The 7,212-nt window shown below is 44.8% G+C and overlaps 1 long non-coding RNA gene across 1 annotated transcript; it reads right to left on the minus strand.

Moving 5' to 3' along the window:
• Nucleotides 1–6,085: 6,085 nt before the first annotated feature.
• LOC115191549 (uncharacterized) lies at nt 6,086–6,774 on the minus strand. The gene is made up of 2 exons (XR_003877734.1): nt 6,553–6,774; nt 6,086–6,293 (listed from the first exon to the last, which is right to left on the minus strand). It is a non-coding gene; the product is annotated as an uncharacterized LOC115191549 (long non-coding RNA).
• Between the last annotated feature and the right edge of the window lie 438 nt (nt 6,775–7,212).

Genomic DNA, 7,212 nt, shown 5'->3' on the forward strand with positions numbered 1-7,212 from the left:
GATGTAGTTATGGTCCAAATCAGATTAAGGTACTATATTTATTGAAGATTACAAGAATCCTATAAATTAAAATGGCTAATTTGGGTGCAATAAATAAGATTAGGAATGCTAATTTTAACCATTTCTAACTACAGAAACGATTTCAGAACAATCTGAGATGGTGGCTGTTGAAATCCTCTTTCTTGTGCTTTTTGAGATGTAATGACTTCTATCTCTGTCATTGGGCGTTATCATTCTCTTCCCTATGACAAGTATACCTTGAGGATCAAAAGGCACTGGGTCAGGGAGGGTATCTCACTGTTGGCTCTCCCTCAATGAAATGCTGTGATATAACAATTTTAAGTCAATCAATGTTGAGTTGTTAAATCCCAATGTAGACATACTGTAGATCAGGGGTACTCAACTCTTACAGAACGAGATCCAGATCCTGCTGCTTTTTGTTCTATCTGATAATTAACTGCACACACTTGGTGTCCCAGGTCTAAATCAGTCCCTGATTAGAGAGGAACAATGAAAAAATGCAGTGGAACTGGCTTCGAGATCTAGAGTCGAGTTTGAGAGATGCTATACACTACCATGTAAATTGTAATACAGTGAGGCTCACATTATAACTATGAGCAGTCAGGATCAAAGCCCTGGAAACCTGCTAACAAAACTGGTTAGTTGTGTCGGATTAGTTAGCTACATCCAAAATACACTACATGACCAAAAGTATGTGGACACCTGCTCGTCGAACATGTCATTCCAAAATCATGGGCATTAATATGGAGTTGATCCCACCTTTGCTGCTATAACAGCTTCCACTCTTCTGGGAAGGCTTTCCACTAGATGTTGGAACATTGCTGCGGGGACTTGCTTCCATTCAGCCACAAACGATTAGGTCTGGCTTGCAGTCGGCGTTCCAATTCATCCCAAAGATATTTGATAGGGTTTCTGTATGGACCTCACTTTGTGCACAGGGGCATTGTTATGCTGAAACAGGAAAAGGGCTTTCCCCAAACTGTTGCCACAAAGTTGGAAGCACAGAATCGTCTAGAATGTCATTGTATGCTGTAGCGTTAAGATTTCCCTTCACTGGAACTAAGGGGCCTAGACCGAACCATGAAAAACAACCCCAGACCCATATTCCTCCTCCACCAAACTTTACAGTTGGCACTATGCATTGGAGCAGGTAGTATTCTCCTGGCATCCGCCAAACACAGATTTGTCCGTTGGACCGCCAGATGGGGAAGTGTGATTAATCACTCCAGAGAACGCATTTCCAATGCTCCAGAGTTCAATGGCGGTGAGCTTTACACCATTCCAGCCGACGCTTGGCATTGCGCATGGTGATCTTAGGCTTGTGTGTGGCTGCTCGGCCATGAAAACCCATTTCATGAAGCTCCCGACTAACAGTTATTGTGCTAACGATGCTCCAGAGGCAGTTTGGAACTCAGTAGTGAGTGTTGCAACCGAGGACAGACAATTTTAACACGCTATGCGTATCAGCACTCGGGTTCTGTGAGCTTGTGTGGCCTACCACTTTGAGGCGGATCCGTTGTTGCTCCTAGATGTTGAAAGTCACTGAGCTCTTCTGTATGGGCCATTCTACTGCCAATGTTTGTCTACGGAGATTGCATGGCTATGTACTCGATCTTATACACCTGTCAGCAATGGGTGTGGCTGAAATAGCCAAATACACTAACTTGAAAAGGTGCCCACAAACTTTTGGTGATGTAGTGTATATCTAGCCTAGCAAATGCACTAGCTAGCTACTCACCTTAGTGCAGACAAAATGTTTCTTAAGGTTCTACACACGTTACTGTCAGCTCTTCCGCAAAGTGTTATCCTCGGTTTAGGGAATGGCATACACCAACCGGACACCTGGCCAGAACTCTTGAATAACCCAATATGTCATGGTTAGTTGTTGACTTAACTTTAACGGCATGTCTCCCAACTCTGCTTGCAGCGCTGCCACCGGGGAGATCCCAACTGCTCCACCACATATTCATAGAGCTTGTGCCTGCCCCAGGAACATCGATCTTTTCATGGTCACCATTTTGGGAAATTTTTATCAAGTTGTGCCTTCTGTCGTGATTGGTGAGCCGGTTCTTGTTCATAAGGGAAGACAGTGTAAAAACGTTTGAAACGGAAAAGGGAATAAAGCGTATCTTATTGGGCTAATCCAGATAGTACCTTCCCGGTTCTGACCATTTTTGTCCTTTCATGCGTACTGAACACCACCCTGGTTGAGTACTGCTAATTGGTATCCGTGTAGCAGCCCGGGGTGAGAAACAGTTGGGGGAGACCCGGGTGGGAGTTCTTCTGACTCTGTCCAAGGCCTGGGCTGTTGCGGTGGAGGTGGTAAAACTCATGACTCATCGACTACGGCAGTGGTTTTCAAAGCTCTCTTTGGGGACCCCCAGTTTCACAATTAGGTTGTAGCCCTGAACTACACTAAACAGAAATATAAACGCAACATGCAACAATTTCAAAGATTTTACTGAGTTACAGTTACAGAAATCAGTAAATTCAAGTAAATTAATTCGGCCCTAATCTATGGATTTCACATGACTGGGAATACAGATGCATTTGGTGGTCACAGATATCTTTTTCTTTTTAAAGGTAGGGGCGTGGATAAGAAAACCAGGCAGTATTTGGTGTGACCACCATTTGGCTCATGCAGCGTGACACATCTCCTTTGCATAGAGTTGATCAGGCTGTTGATTGTGGCCTGTGGAATGTTGTCCCACTCCTCAATGGCTGTGCGAAGTTGATGGATATTCCCGGGAACTGGAACACGCTGTCGTACACGTCAAGCCAGACTCTAGAGCATCCCAAACATGTTCAATGGGTGACATGTCTGGTGAGTATGCAGGCCATGGAAGAACTGGGACATTTTCAGTTTCCAGGAATTGTGTACAGATCTTTGCGACATGGGGCTGTGCATTATCATGATGCCGGTGGATGAATGGCACGACAATGGGCCTCAGGATCTTGTCACGGTATCTCTGTGTATTCAAATTGTCAAAAAATGCAATTGTGTTTGTTGTCCTTAGCTTATGCCTGCCCATACCATAACCGCCACCATGGGGCACTCTGTTCACAACGTTGACATCTGCAAACCACTCACCCACACAATGCCATCTGCCAAGTACAGTTGAAACCAGGATTAATCCGCACACCTCCAGCGTGCCAGTGCTCATCAAAGGCAAGCAGTTACCCACTGAGGTCGGTTACTATGCCAAACTGCAGTCAGGTCAACACCCTGGTGAGGATGACAAGCACGCAGATGAGCGTCCCTGAGACGGTTTCTGACAGTTTGTGCAGAAATTCTTCGGCTGTGCAAACCCACAGTTTCATCAGCTGTCCGGGTGGCTGGTCTCAGACGATCCCGCAGGTGAAGAAGCCGGATGTGGAGGTCCTGGGCTGGTGTGGTTGCATTTGGTCTGCGGTTGTGAGGCCGGTTGGTTGTACTGCCAAATTCTCTAAAATGACGTTGGAGGCGGCTTATGGTACAGAATTGAACATTAAAATCTCTGGCGACAGCTCTGGTGGACATTCCTGCACACAGCATGCCAATTGCACGCTCCCTCAACAATTGAGACATCTATGGCATTGTGTTGGGTGACAAAACTGCACATTTTTATTGTCCCAAGCACAAGGTGTACCTGTGTAATGATCATGCTGGTTAATCAGCTACTTGATATGCCATACCTGTTAAGTGGATGGATTATTTTGGAAAAGGAGAAATGCTCACTAACATGGATGTAAACAAATTTGGGCTCAAGATTTTTGATAAATAAGCTTTTTGAGCGTATGGAACATTTATGGGATCTTTTATTCAGCTCATGAGACATGGGACCAACACTTTACATGTTGCGTTTATATTTTTGTTCAGTGTAGCTGACCTAATCAAGGGCTTGATAATTAGTTGCTTAGTTGAATCAGGTGTGCTAGCTCTGGAATAGTTCAAATACATTACTGGAGGTCCCGAGGAGAGGTTTGAAAACCCCCTGGAAGGCACTATAGCATTCACTCGCGCTACATCGGTTGGCTACATTGGTGGCAGCGATGGGATGCCTATAGGTATTTGTTTACCTTAGAACAATGCCTAACGCCTAGTGACTTCATCAAGAGTTTTGGACCTTCTGGTGTAATGTGCAGTGACAGGTTTGAGCTGCCTACACCCACCCCGAATTTGCTTCATTGGTCAGAAGTGGGGTTGCTCAAGACTTTATTTGGCTTTAATACACTATTGAGTCTTCACATAGGAATTAATAGTGGGAGATGATCAATAGCTTTGTCCATTCATATATACAGTCATTGAACTCAAGTTGAAGGTGTTAACTCTCGCAAGGCTGCCGGAACAGACGACATCCCTAGCTGCGTCCTCAGAGCATGCACAGACCAGCTGGCTGGAGTGTTTACGGACATATTCAATCTCTCCCTATCCCAGTCTGCTGTCCCCACTTTCTTCAAGATGTCCACCATTGTTCCTGTACCCAAGAAAGCAAAGGTAACTGAACTAAATGACTCTTGCCCCGTAGCACTCACTTCTGTCATCATGAAGTGCTTTGAGAGGCTAGTTAAGGATCATATCACCACTACCTTACCTGACACCGTAGATAGACCCACTTCAATTTGCTTACCGCCCCAATAGATCCGCAGATGATGCAATCGCCATCGCACTGCCCTATCATGTCTGGAAAAGAGGAATACCTATGTAAGAATGCTGTTCATTGACTATAGCTCAGCATTCAACACCATAGTACCCTCCAAGCTCATAATTAAACTCGGGGCCCTGGGTCTGAACCCCGCCCTGTGCAACTGGGTCTTGGACTTCCTGACAGACCGCCCCTCCCCAGGTGGTGAAGGTAGGAAACAACACCTCAACTCAGCCCCCTCCTGTACTCAGTCCCCTCCTGTACTCCCTGTTCACCCATGACTGCGTGGCCACACACGCCACCAACTCAATCATCAAGTTTACAGACAACACAACAGTAGTAGGCCTGATTACAAACAATGACGAGACAGCCTACAGGGAGGAGGTGAGAGCCCTGGTAATGTCGACAAAACAAAGGAGCTGCTCATGGACTTCAGGAAACAACAGAGGGAGCATGCTCCTATCCACATCGACGAGACCGCAGTTGAGCAGGTGGAAAGATTCAAGTTCCTCGGCGTACACATCACAGACGGTCCACTGCTCCATCGGAATTGGTCCAACCACACCGACAGTGTGGTGAAGGTGCAACAGTGTCTCTTCAACCTCAGGAGGCTGAAGAAATTTGGCTTGGCACCTAAAACCCTCAACTTTTACAGATGCACAATTGAGATCATCCTGTCGGGCTGTATTACCGCCTGACACGGCAACTGCACCGCCCGCAACCGCAGGGCTCTCCAGAGGGTGGTGCGGTCTGCCCAGCGCATCACCGGTGGCAAACTATCAGCCCTCCAGAGCAACAACCAGCCGAGCCACTGCCTGTTGACCCCGCTATCATCCAGAAAGCAAGGTCAGTACAAGTGCATCTAAGCTGGGACAGAGAGACTGGAAAAACAGCTTCTATCTCAAGGCCATCAGACTGTTAAACAGCCATCACTAGGCGGCTTCCACCCGGTTACGTAACCCTGCACCTTAGAGGCTGCTGCCCTACATACATAAGACTTGAATTTACTGGCCACTTTAATAATGGAACACTAGTCACTTTAATGTTTACAAATTTGTGCTTTACTCATCTCATATCTCTATATATATATATATATATATATATTATATTCTACTGTATTTGAGTCTATGCCACTCCGACATTGATCATCCTAATATATTTATATATTCCTTAATTCCCTTTTAGGTTTGTATGTATTGTTGAGAATTATATATTACTGCATTGTTGGAGCTAGAAAACAAGCATTTCGCTACACCCGCAATAACATCTGCTAAACATGTGTATGTGACCAACTTCCTTTTGATTTGAAGGCCGACTGGGGTACTCCAGGCTGCAATTAGCAACTAAATTATCATTATTACTTTTTCTGTGTGCGATTTTAAAATAATTGGTTCCAGGAAATACATCTGGTCTATTAGAAGCAATTATTGGTAACATGATTATCTTCAACATTTTTATTTACAAGATTGACCACGAAGATCGCCATGTTTCGATTCACAATAATGGGGGATCCTGTTTTCTAACAATGCCGCAGTACCATGGTTGGCCTTGAACTCCCTGGCTTCAATGATAGGGGGTAGTCGTTCACCCCTGCTTGAGTTCAAGGGCCCAGGGTTCGACTGCTCCTACAGTTTTTCTTCGGTACTGCTGTTTAACACAGAGCAGTAGGATTTGAACATTGCTAATAAGACACATTAAGCATCACCTTTGTGCTCAAAACATCCATTGAATTATTCAATTTTTCTATCACTCACAGCCGAGATCAACATTTCTATTCATACAATGTCTGCCATGTTTTTGGATGACGTGTTGACGTTGTGCGCATTTTACGTTGGTCCATATAAACCGGATGCAACCCGGATATAGCCGGTCCATGAATCGCCGTATACGAACGTGAGTAGATTACCTTGAAAACAATGGTCAGATATCTTGGGTGCATTCTCCAGTTGTTCTTATACCGCGGTGCTTAAATTAGTCAATGCGAGGGGGCAGCGCTGACCTAGCCTGTAACGTCACTTCCTGGAGCAGCTCAAACGGTGCACGTTATGGGTGCGTTCCTCTGCCCACTCATTGCTGACACATGCCATCTCATGTTAAAGTATTATCTTAGTCGATGACGTGGCATGCAACCATTGGTTGATGTATGCAATGTTTGAGCAGGGGACACAATCTTTGTCTCCATGAGAAACCATTTTTAGGGGCATATCTAGCTGGGATACAGCTTTTGTCAAAGTGCATATATATATATTTTTTTGGGGGGGGATTTTAGATCATCCTAACCCGCTGCGTTAATTCTCATGACCTGCTGCACAAATGATCCTAAGCCTGCTTCAAAAAGTTAATTTTGACAAAAGCTGTAACCCTTCTAGACAACTCATTTTAATCGACTTAATTTGGCATCAATGGCTATTGAGTCTAAACATAGGAATGAATGGTGTCACGTGATCAATGTCCATTCATATTATATACAGCCATTGGTTCCTTGATAAACACACTTTACGTAAATTGAGGAAAGCAAACGACCTCGGTCTGCTCCATCCAAAACATTGTTTTTATTGTTCATTGT

The sequence above is a fragment of the Salmo trutta genome, chromosome 4, assembly GCF_901001165.1.
Source record: "Salmo trutta chromosome 4, fSalTru1.1, whole genome shotgun sequence".
NCBI lineage: Eukaryota > Metazoa > Chordata > Actinopteri > Salmoniformes > Salmonidae > Salmo > Salmo trutta.